Source organism: Coloeus monedula (genome assembly GCF_965178545.1).
Source record: "Coloeus monedula genome assembly, chromosome: 1".
NCBI lineage: Eukaryota > Metazoa > Chordata > Aves > Passeriformes > Corvidae > Coloeus > Coloeus monedula.
The window spans coordinates 22391915-22405738 of NC_138781.1; positions in this window are offsets into that span (position 1 = coordinate 22391915).

A 13824-nucleotide genomic window follows, 5' to 3' on the forward strand; every position below is an offset into this window, starting at 1 on the left:
AACTGGTTAGGCTGAACTCTAAACTTCACAAGCCATCACAGGGCTTGTTTCCCTGGTCCTGAATCCTTTCTTCATCTGTTTACTAAGAGTTCTCCAATATTTCTGTGTCTTTCTTAAGGGCTGATAAAAACACTTGGTCTTATTAAGGTTGGGTACAATAGGTATGAATCATTTCGGAATTAAATGCCATATTGCTTTGTGGAGGTTACAGGGCTGATAATGCAAGCCCATCTTTCTGCTCGAGCACTATGTTTCATGATGCAATATTTTTCTCCCCTTTGATCCAAGAGCATGACACAGACTAGTATTCACTTTATTGTTTACCTCCATTACTTTAGAGAAAGTAAAAGCATCCAGATACCCAGCTTCAAATGCTAGGAGGTCAAATTCAGGCATGGTGCTGTTCAATTTTGATGTTCAGCTGGATGAACAAGGCTGTTTGGTAATCTTCAGACAAACATAAAATTTATGTCCTGGGATTTTAAAATGCAGAATTTTAAAGGCAACATTGTAAGCACAATGTACCATGAATTTTTTTAGATTTTTTTATCCAATTCTGAAACTTCTGTGGTTCTTTTTTTTTCCCCCCTCTTATCAAAACTAGACAAATACCAGACATTTCTTTCTGAATGAAAGGGGTGGTTTCTGTTTATGGCTTGTTGCAACCAAATATAGTTTAAAGTGACAGCTTCAGTACCATGCCTGCCTTTCACACAGCAGGGATGAAGGAGAATTCCTCTGAACAACTGGTGCAGGAAAGCCTCAGTAACAATGGCAACAGAGATTGAATTTCTGTTCTGTCTCCAGAGTCTCACCTGAAGACACCCATCATTGGCCAGATCTGCCAGATGTAAAATGAGGATAGCTGGCTAGATTGGCACAACACAGAATGCAATTCTAGAGCCAGTGCCATGGAACATGGATTTGCCAGCATGTTCTTAAGACAAGGCAACTGGTCTTAATTTATCTTTGTTTCCTAGTCCTGTGGGTTTGGGGTTTTTTATATAACAGAAGGATGTGATACTTTCCATTGAAAATGTGCTGAAAAGATTTGGAAATGCTGGTACTCAAAAGACAATGGGACTCCCTTTTTCCAGCCAGATTTCTCTCCTCTCTCACACTGCCTCAAGGATTTTAGCTTGGATATTTGTGATCCAGGATGAGGGATGTGCTAGAAATAAGGCCAAGCAGAACACAACTGGGCAAAGCTTGCAATTGGAGAACAAAAATGTATGAGAAAATTATAAAGCCCATGAAAATCATGCAAATATTTAAACTTTAAATAAAAGCTAACAAAAATTTTTAGCGGATATAGTTGACTTCAAATACTGTGTTCTGTGAAAATAAATTTTATTCACCCAGGAGCATTTTATTTAATTTGTCCAATTTGTATCCACATATTAGAAATACAATTTTATCAATATTTACTAACCAGAAACATTTTAGTGTTTCAGAGATTTTGAAAGAGGAAATGCATACACAAATTCATGTATATATCATAGTATTTAATTCTACAGTATTTCCTACCCTGCAAAGCTTTTCCCACCACTCACTGAGAAAAGAAGGGGAAAGGAAGATAAAACAGGTAAAATGAGTTTTAAAAAGGCTATTAACCAGAGGGCTTACACCCCAGAGTCCAGATTCTCATGTACCTATACCATTTCTTCCCTTAGTAAAGAGAAGCTGAGGTGACTTTGCTGCTGCACTGTCCAGGTGTGGGGCAGGAGGTCAGGACACATCCTTGGGATCAGATCTCTGGTCCATGTCAGGCAGACCCCAGAGGAGGGAATAAAGATGTTCTAAGTGGGCCCTGATGTGGGTCTCAAACAAACAAACAAAAAGCCAAATTTCAGCCTCTGGCCCATCACTTCACGCTGCTTGGAAGCAGATAACAACACATTTTGCAGTCTCCATGGACACAGATCTGCCTTATGTAACACAGGCATGCAGGTCTGCTGGGGGGAAGGCTGGGTTTGGCACAGGTCCATGGGTCCTCAACACTGGGGCTGGGCCCACATTATCAGCGCAGCTTTTCTCTGATGAGAAAAATAAAATATGGAGAACTCTCCACAGCACATTTTAAAAAATAGCAAGTAAATCAGCAGTTCAATTTAGGTTAGTATATATCTGGCTTTTTAATAATCTGCTTTAGCCACTGAGACACAGAATCTTTTGCTTTGTAAATAACAGCATTAAAAAATGAGAGATTAACTCAAACTTTCATTCCAAAAAGAACTAAAATGTTTATTTTATATGCAGACAGTATATCTAAAGGAAGGTCTTATCTATTTATGGTTCCTGACCTTTAAGCTGAATTACCATTTTGTTTTAAAAAATCTTATAATAATGATGATAAAATAGCTAGCAATTTCAAAGAAATTATTCAGACATTGGCAATGCAAAGAAGGTTTTTTTATACAGAATTTTCAGAGCACCATTGTTTCTCAATAAGCTTTATCTTATGTTATTATGATATCCTTCATGGTTGTTTTTTATTAGTTACCTTAGTTATACTTATGAGCTAGACTTGGATTGCTTGCAGTTTTATCTCTGACATTTTTACTGAGAGAAAATCAGAGTTATTCTGATTACTTATATTCATGTAAGCAGACTCATAGAAACAGGATAATGTAATGATGATTGTAAATATTTTAATGGCTGCTGAGGTGTGTCTTTCATGTTCTGATTGATGAAAAGTTGATAATGATTGATAGTCAACAGTGACTTGTTTATAAACTAAAGCAAATAATATCTCCAGAAATCCACTATTGTTTTCTTATATTGCATAGATGATGAATATAAACATTACAGTGTCCTATCTCATTGCAAAGAATGATGAAAAATAAAATCTCAATACACACACTCTCATTATTCCACCAAACATTCAGTTGCAAAACAAATGCCTCTCTGGTTTACTGCAAGATTAAGGGCCCACTAGGGCAAGTTCTCCATGCTCAGAACACCCATCGATTTCAATGGCAGCTCCATACACAAAGCATTTCCAGGATTAGCCCTTAATTATTTACCAAAACCATGCCCTGGAGCTCTGAGTGCATTGCAAAGACAAATGGAAGGATTCATGCAGTAGTTAATAGGGTGCATTTTTCTGCTCTCACAAAATATGTGGATGCTTTTATATAAGCAACTCACCTGCAGCCTGGTGAAAAAGGAGTTTATTGCTGAATAAATTGACCTGGGCGGGTAGAAGAATGGGCTAGCAAGAACAGTATGAAGTTAAAACAAACAAGTGCTAAGTCCTGAACTTGGGACAAAATAACCAAAGATCTCGGTACACGTTAGGATCAGTGTGGTTCAGCCTTGCTGAAAGGAACCTGTGGGTGCTGGTGGACAGCAAGCTGAACGTGAGTGAGCAGTGCACCACTGCAGCAACAAAGGCAAATTGGATCCTGGGCTGCACCTGCAGAAGGGCTACCATCAAGGATAGAAATGTGAAACTCCTGCTCTACCCAGCATTTGTTAGGCTGGGCGGGGAGTACTGTGTCCATTTCTGGTCCCCAGAATTCAAGAAAGATGCAGACTGAATAGAGAAGGTCCAAATGAGGGCCCCAAAGGTGATCCAAGGGATGGGAGATCAAAGGGATGGGGAACCTGAGGAAACACTGAAGGCATTCAGTCTTTGCTCCCTGAGGAAGTGAAGCTTCAGGGAGGACTTGATCAGTTTTCTAGGACCAACATGGCAGCTCCAGAGAAGACAGATACTTTATGAGGAGCCACATGGAGAAGACAAGGACAAGTTGCACCAGGAGAGGTTTTATTTCAATATATGAATATTTTTGCCATAAGAATATTTGATTACTAGTGCAACCTCCCCATGGATGGGGTAGAGTCCCCACCACTGCAGGTTTTCAAGATGCAATTGTACAGGATACCAGAAAACCTCATGCAGTCTCCCTTTCCCAAGAACGAGTGGACCAGATGATCTTTAGAGGTCCCTTCCAACTTGGGCTGTTCTTCAATTCTGCGAAGCTTATTGCATTGAATATGCAAAATGCAGTAATGTGCCAGGCATTTCAGGATTCCAGTCAAGGTTCATACCTCCTTCCAATGTGTTTACAGTGATAAGGCAGGTTTTTAAATTTTTTATTTCCACAACTGCTTTTTTACTTCTCATTAAGTGCTCTGTGGAACACAGCTTAAAATAACAGGACAAGCAGGAACATTTAAAGTAGGGTTTGAATGCTCTCATGTGGACAGAGAAAGATTTTCTTTAGTCAGGTCAAACGCTTCATTAGCTACCTCAGAGTAGCACGTTCCTTGAAAAGCAGCTGAAACTGCAACTTAGACAAATTTTGCTTTTCCAGAGTATTTAAAAAAGACATACAATGTTATTATGAGGTTTGCATTCAGGATTTGCATGAGGATGTACTACTGATGTCTGTAATACATAAAATTAAAACTTACTGCAATCAACAAGTGTTTTCAGTTTAATTTAAAATAATGCTTTTCCTTAACAAATACAAGGAAATGTAAATCACATAGGCCTTAATCCCTTGATTCTCTTTTGTTTCCATGGAAATTGAGAGTATTTAGAAGAGCACACAACTCATCAACATCAGGCAGGACTGGGTCACCAGCACCCAGTCATCAAAGGCTATTATTGTCACTTGGTCTTTGGAGCAATGGTAAAGGTGTCTGCATCTTTTGGTAGTTAAAGATGTCAGAGACGTCAAAGCAATTTAAAGTCTTTTGAACCAGATTACAGACCCTGCAGTTTTTCAGTTTCATTTGAGGGACTTATGTACAGTCAGAGATGTACATAAAGCACTGGGTTGCTGAGTTGTAAGAGACAGAAGAGATCCCCAGGGACACTCTCCATAAAACAGCAAGTAATATCAGTACACAGAACTGTGTACCCAGGATGTAGAAAACAAAGCATCATTTCCAGCTGTCCATCATGCCAGACACAGGCTGTTTAATTATGAAAAGTACTGCATGTTCAGTTCACTTGTCTCCTGGGAACAATTATTTGTCAATACACAGCAGCCAGATCAGCTGTGTCTCTCTTTGCTGAATTACACATTTTAAACAGAGAACAATGACTTCCATTTACACCTTATCCTTACTTTACTGGACCAGTATAGAGAGTGGGTAAAACTAACCATGGATGCTGACATACTACATAGTACACTAGCATAGTAATACACGCTGCTTTATTTAGTCATTAAGAAGAATCAACTCTCACAATGCAGTGATTTATGGGTCTGTATCCTGAGAATTGTAAAGATTTTCCTTTCTAGACAGGAGAAATTAAACTTAAGTTTGCTAACTTAGACCAATCTCTTTTCTGCTTATTTTGTTGATTCACAGTGCACATCCACAAAGGACATACTGATTCCTCCTCTATGTGATCCTTCTCAAAGGTGTTCCCCTCTCGGACATTAGCTGTGATAGATTTTTTTAAGTCAGGTTCTTTTGGAGACAGTCTCATCTCTCTAGGCTGTCATGCACTTCATAAAGTCAGGCTGGAATAAAGTCCTGCACTCCCATTTACATCTCTTGATGTGGTCCCAGTCAAAACATAGGTGAAGTAAAAGGAAAGCTCTGATTTGCCCTCAGTGAGTATTGGATCAGATCCCACCTACAGTACTTCACTTTTCCAGCAAAGGTCACTGAGCTAAAAGAGACTACATGTGCTACCAAATGTCAGGTCAGATTACTTGTGCAGAACCATCTGGGATCCTGCTACTATTTATTTATTTATTTATTTATTAAAGTCAGCATCTATAGATTTATCAGCCAAAGAGAGAAAAGAACTCATGCTCCATTCCCCAGGGATGCCTTGAAAAGTCCACTTTATTCATTAGCAGCAGCAGCAGCAAGGGCAGTTAATATTTACTTAACACATGTAGGAAAGCAGTGGCATAAAGAAATTAGTCTTAGAATGATTTACTACTAGAATTTGAGAAGGGTTTGTTCTGCACTTATCTCAATGTATCAGTTGTGAAGTCATCAGCTGTAGGACTAGAGAACTGCCTTTATGGTCATCAGAGGAGCTATCAGTCTGTTGGTCTAGCAATTAAAGCAATTAATTCTAACATGGATTTCATAGAACCAAAGCCACGGCCTTATAAATTACTCATTTAGCTTTTATGTAACAGACAGACATCCCCAGGGTTTGATTCTGTTTATCAATAGTTTCATGCAGAGAAGGAGCACAGAAATTCACATATTTAGGTAAGAGTCTATGGATCTTTTGCACCTATTCCTAAATTAATCTAATGCCTGCACAAACCAAACATCTAATTCAGAGCAAAAACCTATGCTCTTTCTACTGTTAATCAAATATTTTTGCAGGACATTAAATCATGCAGAAACAATTTTCAGATTCTGATAAAAACTGTTTGCTGTCCCATGACTAAATCCTACATGTTAACCAAACCCCAAGCCCTTTGATACTCATTTTTCCCACTGAACTGGGGTTTTTTTCTCCCAGAAATCAGCCCTTTCTCAGGAAAAATCCCAGCTTTGGCTTGTTTTGGAAGGGCCAGTTCTCTCTGAGAATATTTTTCCCTTCCTGCATTGTAGATTTCTGACCAAAGATCTACAGCTGAGCACATATTTTTTTTTTACATTCCTCAAAAAATGACAATATGGCCTGAAGACAATCTACTTTGCATCTTGTCCTCTCTAGAATCACTTCCCTGGGAACCACCAAAGAGGTTGAAACCTGAGAAATTTCCTGTCTGCAGAGCTCTCATTAGTTTTCAATGCGGAGGCAGAGATCTTCAGACAATTTCTGCCAGCAGCCATTTAATATCCTAAACTTTTATAAAAAACCATCATTTTGTTGTTTTCTCAGGGGAGGAGGGAAGGAGCAGATTATGTAAGTACAGACTTGCTATGTTTAGTTGCAAAGTACATGAAGGGGAAAACATATGAAAAAAAGAGAGTGATGATAGATAAATAAATAATTATTTTAACATCAGGTTGCCAGGTCAAAACTACTGCATGCTAAATATTAATTTTTGAATTGATTGGACTTCATGTTTGTCTCTGCCATTTGTACTAAATGAGGCAGATATTTTTATACTGAACAGTCTCTATTAGGAGGCATCACTGAAGAGATTCTGTTAAGTCTTGTGGAATTATAACACTTATACCCCAAACACAATACTGGAAGTTCTGAAGTAAAAAAGTAAAGAACAGAAAAAAATATGATGTCTTTCTAGGTACCAGACGATTTTGAATGAATTCCAGGGAGAATGAGGCATGTTTTCTGAACAGCATGCAATCCTGAAAAAATTTTCTTATATAACTGGTAGATAAATTACTACTTAGCCCAAGTAATAATGATTCTGCTATGAATTAGGTGATTTTAGTAACAAACACATGTTACTGCTCCTGATATGCTGGTAGCACAATGCAAATGAGACTAGGGAAAACCTAAAAAAAAGACGTTGACCTCAAGGAAACCTACACTGGAGGGATACAGGCATCCTTTTGCAAATATGTTGATATAACTTCAGATTCTCCCATCCTTAAATTCCTGCCTCACCTCTGCCAAAAGCTAGTTGCTGACCTCTGGAGCAGGCTGCAAAGGGAATTTACATCCATCTGTGTTAACTTACATTTCCTTTACAAGGGGTTTGTGCCAATATGAGAAATGATGAACGAAAAAGGCTACAAAGGATCAATGACTGGACTACAGAAGCTTCAAGGAGAGAGACACTTTTTTTTGCTAAGTCTGCTGGAGTAGCACTATTTTGGGTGGACAGATAGAGTGGGCAGCTGCAAGGAATCCAGTGTTAAACAACTTCATACCCATTTTTCCCACTGATTCACTTATTAAATGACTTTCACATTGTTCCCCCACTTTCCCCAGCTCCTAGCTCTGGCCACTCCCTCGGGGTCTCCCTATTGGTTCCTGTACCCCAACTCCACCCATAGACCACCCCGAGCCCCTGAGAAAACCTCCCTGTGTCCTGACCACCTGGTCTCTCAGCCTCAGGTAACCACCTGGCCAAGATGCAACAATAAAAGTCCTCTGAGGCCTCTATGAGGGTCCCTTTTCTGCCTCTTTTGCTTTCACTGTGTTGCAGAGCCCAGCTAGCTGGAACAGGAGCTCAGGGCTGTCCAAAAGGACTACGGGAGGGCAGAATGGCTGCCCTGCCCAAAGCAGCTCTGCTGAGCTCTCTGGGAAAGCTGCAGCTTGCTAAACCAAACCTAGCACTGCAACACCCATTCACTATATTCCCTTGGTCACTGCTCATCCTCACCTGCTTGCTCACCTCCCTGATGAACAACTGTGCTGCCCATGAGTAACCAGAACTGTATTGCTTTCAATGGAAAAAGTTCTATCACCTGCCAATGGAACTGTGCCTGGATCCTCAGCTACGAGCAAATTTCAGCTGCAGTTCACTGATGGTTGACACCAGTAAAAATACAGCAGCCAATCTCCTGGTTACCCAGTATTTTGCAATTGTTTTCCTAACTACATAAAACAGTATCCCTTTAAATCCATGCCATGAGAATGGCCTATTTCCAGTTCCCAAAAGGAACAGAAGAGAAATTACATAGAACTTTTAGGTATTCACCTAAAAAACAGATGCAGCCAAGGAGCACTGAAATGAAACAGATATGGGATTGGGGGAGGGGTGGAGAATGAAAGTGGGGGCAGCATCAAACAGCTGTCACTCTTGTCTTGAAAGTAAAGATTAGTAACTAGAAAAGCAGGATAATGGAAAAAAACCTCTGTGAGAGCTAATGGGTCTTGGTCAGAACAGTGACGATTCTGCCTCTTTTTTCAAATTGATTGAGAACTATCCCGAGAAAATTTAATTTGCCATACACATGTATTTGCAACCCTCAAAATATTAATTGTTTAGACTACAAAAGCAGATAATGTAAAATGTAACTACTATTTACTGACACCACACCCACATTAGAGTAATCTGTGCAATGTCTGCTTGACTCTTTGCATGACTAGGAAATCTTCACTCCCTATAGTGAACAACTGAAAAAACTAATAACAGATGTAAATTAATAAAATGACATGAAATCAAGGCTTAACTAATCACTCAGATTTAGGGTCAAGAAGAGATTTTTCTCCCAGTGCAGACTGAGATGTTTTTTGAAAATTGTTCACAACTTGCAGCACAGGTTGTGAAGGAACTGCTCAAATCCCATAATTTCAAGGCTTTGAACCCTTGTGATACATGCTCCATTACATGCTTTTAGCCTTCTAGCACCACTTACTCTAACCTGGTGATAAACAAAATGGATAAATATAATGGGATTTATACATGTCCTGAATACAGAGCTGTGCTATTCTGTGTTGTCTGAGTTATTTGTGTCAATTCAAAAAAAAAAAAAAGTGAGGGAATCTGTGGCAATCAGCAAATGATCCCATGAAGCACTAAAACTTCATCTCAAAATCAAAGTATTTTCTAATTCAATAGCAAACATTGGTTTATTGGGATTGGGCTTTGTTTCGTCTTCCCACCATTTCCAAGCAGAAAGAATTTTTGTAGAAAGTATTTGACCAACCTGACACTTTCATCACTGAGAACTCTTTTTTTGTCTCATTTCAGTTTGGTTTCCTGATATCCACTACTGAGCTTTGAAAAGATGCTCAGGTCTTTTTTTACACACACAGAGCAATTTCTCACCATAGTCAATGTACCTGCCTTGTGAAAGGCTTAAAGTTTTAAATTTTAAGCTAGGTCATGCCATTCAGGCATACATTTCCTGGTAGGAGTGAGGGCATCATCATGTACTGCTTTCTCAGAAGGCAGGAACTATTCAGAAAAGCTCCTCAGGACACTGGAGGCTTGAAAAATAAGTTGATGTCACTGAACTGGCACCTTTTGTGGATTTTTTTTTCCAAGGCTCTTTGTGTTTTTCCCTGGGCAAATTATGGAACAGATTTTTTCTTCCCAGAACAGATGAATTTCTAGAAGCAAGGACACTCATTTAGGACACAGAAGCCTCACGCTCACCTACAGCAGTCCAAGCAAAGGCTGAAACTTGCTTCACCTACATCTCAGCATCCCATAAGCATCACAGCCTTAATCATTCCTGGGAATGCTTATTATCCACAAGAAGGATGATATTGCCCACTCATTATATTATCTAGCAAGTTTACGTTATCCACAGATTAAAGAAAATGCTGTGATTTTGTGCCACACTGGAACAGACACTGATGATGAAAGTTCTATATTTTGTGGAAAACAGTAGGTTGGGATGGTTCATAACACTGCAGCTCCTACCAGCCCATCCAATCCCACAGCTGAATCCACCACTCAGCAGAGTTTATGCAGCCTTTCAAGCTAGAACAAACCCTGTGCAGATTTTTTTAAAGGCCCTACCACAGTGAAGCAACATGGCATGTACAGCCTCTGAAACAGCTGTGGCTGCTCTGTACTTCTGCCCTTACAACTGGCTTGAGCTGGCAACCAGGACATTTAACTCTGGTTCAGTCCTTCCTTTTTATTCACACTCCTGATTTCTATTGACAGAATTTAAATTTCTTCCTTTTAATATTTGCTCATAAATCAGCTTCATTGCATAGGACTCAGATTTTCTGTCCGCTTACTCTAGAATGCTGAATGCTTCAGAGGAAGCCAAATAATTTGCCAGGCACTTCTGAGCACATTCTTCAAGACTGTAACATTTTAATTATGATGCTGGAAAAAACATCCATAAGAGGAAGCTTTGTCAGCACTGTGAGGCAACAGAGGAACAATTTTGTTAAATGTCCTTCTCAATTAAAACTAGGAAAAAAACTTCCTAGCGTCAATTTGGAATGCAAAATGCCAACATAGATAAGCATGAATACATGTACTCATGTGCACAGAAGTTTACATATTGATTTATTGCTATGTGTCTATGTTCACGTATATTATTATAAATGTGTACAAATATGCATTTTATATTGATGTGTATACACACACATATATTTGTGTGTGCTTATGGTGAGCTCATTAAGGATGGATCGACTTCTTCCTGGCCAACTGCTTCAGAAAATACCATAGAGCTGTGGTCTTCGTTCCCTGAGATGTGCATCTATCTCTTACTGTGTGACAGTCCCCCACATCCCACATGGCTTTTGTGGTGGGAATTCCATATCCAGTAACTGACAAGAGCTGTTAGGGAGAGTATGAAATCCATGCTGCATCTGACAGCACAGCAGTCTTCGGATAGCTGGAATTGCAATCGATAGCTAACAAATGGCCATTCCACTTGCAGTATAATGAGCCCTGTCTCAGCCTGCTTTTCCCACAGAGATGCAGGCACTAATTCTAAGACCATTATCTCCTTCAGCTGGTCATAATGACAATTAAAACATGTGATAACATTTAAAACACAGACTGTAATTTCTTTTTCTCTGTTTAGAATTTGTACTTGGCCAGCAAATGGCTTAATGAACCAGTTTTGGAGACTTTCTAATTACCAGCTGTCCCTGGAGGATTTTTTTGTTCCTGTTGCTTAATTTTATTATGCTAGAAGTCACTAGACTAGCATCTATTTTTTCTGCTCTTAGAAACATTTTTACTTCTGCATCTGAAATAGATTGCATCTTACACTAGGTACTAAGGCAGCACTCTAAACAGATTCAAAGTCACTCTCACTGGCTTTCTTGTAAGTCTCTGCAGCTCTGTCAGGGTATAGTTGGGTCAGTTCACTAGGCTGAACTAATTGTTTTTCTTCCATAGTATTTTAGTTCTGGGTCAAAAAATCTACTTGCAATCTCCAGTTTTTATGGTTTTGACAACAGTCCTTTAAATTTTGAGAGAGAGAGAGGAGGAATCAGTACATATGGTACATTAAAACTATTTTAAACTTGACTCCCTTCCCGGGGTCAGACTGAACCCTGGGTTTTAATCTGAGCCTGCTTTTTATTTTTTTTAGTTAGTTGCTGATTTTCCATCACATGTAAAAAGTAGAATTAAAATCAAAAACTCCTTGTGATTAGGATCAAATCACAATCCTTTTATGAGTGGCAGCAATTTTCTTTATATCTCTTCCAGCTTGATGCTGACAATCTGCTTGCTCTTGGGATGCAGGCTCTGCTCCTTTCAGGGTGCAGAGGGTTGGAGCACAGATTTGCACTCCTCTCCTGCACACTTCTGTCTGTAGCCTCCCACCAGGACTGGGGCTGGGGAAATGGGCTCCTTGCCTGCAGGAGGAGTGTGCTGGGCAAGGGTCTGTGTAGGAGCTGCACAAAGGAGCTGCAGGAGCTCAGCAGGTTTTGCAGCGTCAGCGATGCCAAAAAGAAGGTCAGATCTTCTCTACCACTCTGCAGGTTCACCAGCTGAAGCCCCAAATTGTACTGAAAGAGGGGCAGGCAAAGCCTGTGCTTATCATGTTGGAAAATTGAGACTTCCCTGATGGTGAAGGCTGGGAACTTCTGACTTTCGGCACTGAAGGATGCATGTGCAAGGAATAGAAGGATTTCTGCATGGAGTTACAGGGCTGTGATCTCATTGGGATCACAGAGATGTTGTGGGTTAGCTCACATGACCAGAGTGCTGGCATGAATGGATACAACTGCTTTAGAAAAGACAGGACAGTATGGTGGATGGGGCGAGTTGCACTTTACATGACAGAGCAGAGAGGATGCAGGGCACTCTGCCTTGGGACAGGTGATGAGCCAGATGAGAGTGATGCCATTGTTGCAGCATCTCTCACAGACTTCCCAGTCAGAAATAAGAAGGTAAGGATTTTTTCAGACAGCTGGAAGAAGCCTTTTGCTCTCAGGCCCTGGTTCTTGTGAGAAGCTTTAACTGCTCCAATGTCAGCTGAAAGGTCAGCACAGCAGGACACAGGCAGTCCAGGACATCTCTGGATAGTGTTGATGGGAACTTCCTGACATAGGTGATTAAGAAGGTGATGAGTGGAGATGCTCTGCTAAACCTCATAAATAAGGAATAACGAGTTAGAGATGTGGAGGCTGTGGGTGGCCTTAGCTTCAGTGACCATGAAATGATGGAGTTTGGGATCCTAAGAGCAGAGAACAAAAGGAAAAACGTCATCACCACTCTGTACTTCAGAAGAGCAGATTTCATGAATCTTCTTAGAAGACCATGATATCCAGCCTCAAAAAGATGAGGGGTTCAGTACAGCTGGTTGATTTTTAAAGACGCCTCTTCACGGCTCAGGAACTGTCTATCCTAATGAGCAGGAAATCAAGCAGTGAAGTCAGGAGGCCTGGGTGGATGAACAAGGAGCTTCTGACTATCGTGAAATATTAAAAGCAGGCATACAAGACACAGGGTCAGCTCACCCAGAAGGAATATAAAGATATTGTCTGAGTGGGCAGGAACTGTAATTGCTGCCAGCTAGGACTTTAAAATGCCTGAACTGAACAGTGCATCATAATTGATATTAACTATAGGTCTGTATCCTCACTATTTTTCTGCAGTCTATTGTAGCCTTCAAACAGGATCCTGCAACTACTGCCTTGGCCACCATAGGTGACCTGTGCTGTCTCAGGTACCTAATCATGCTCAAACACTGTGGCTGGAATAACCAGAGCATGTCAACAGGGTATTGTTTCAACTGTTCTTTGCAAAGCTACAGTGGATTTTTAATTTCATATTCTACATAAACCTACAATCTTTCCATCTTGAGGTCAAATGCCACATCAACTATTACTATAAACATTATCTAATTAAATTATTTCAGAGATAAGAAGTGAGATGCAAGTGCTGAGTATTGTTAACATTGATTTCAAGGGGTGTGACAGACTGGAGCAATGTCCCTGTTAAATTGTGACCTTGTTTGGGGTATGTCCTTCATTGTATTGTAATCCTACATTGGACTAGGATTTGTAGCGTTTGTAAGACTAATTGATATGGTTGG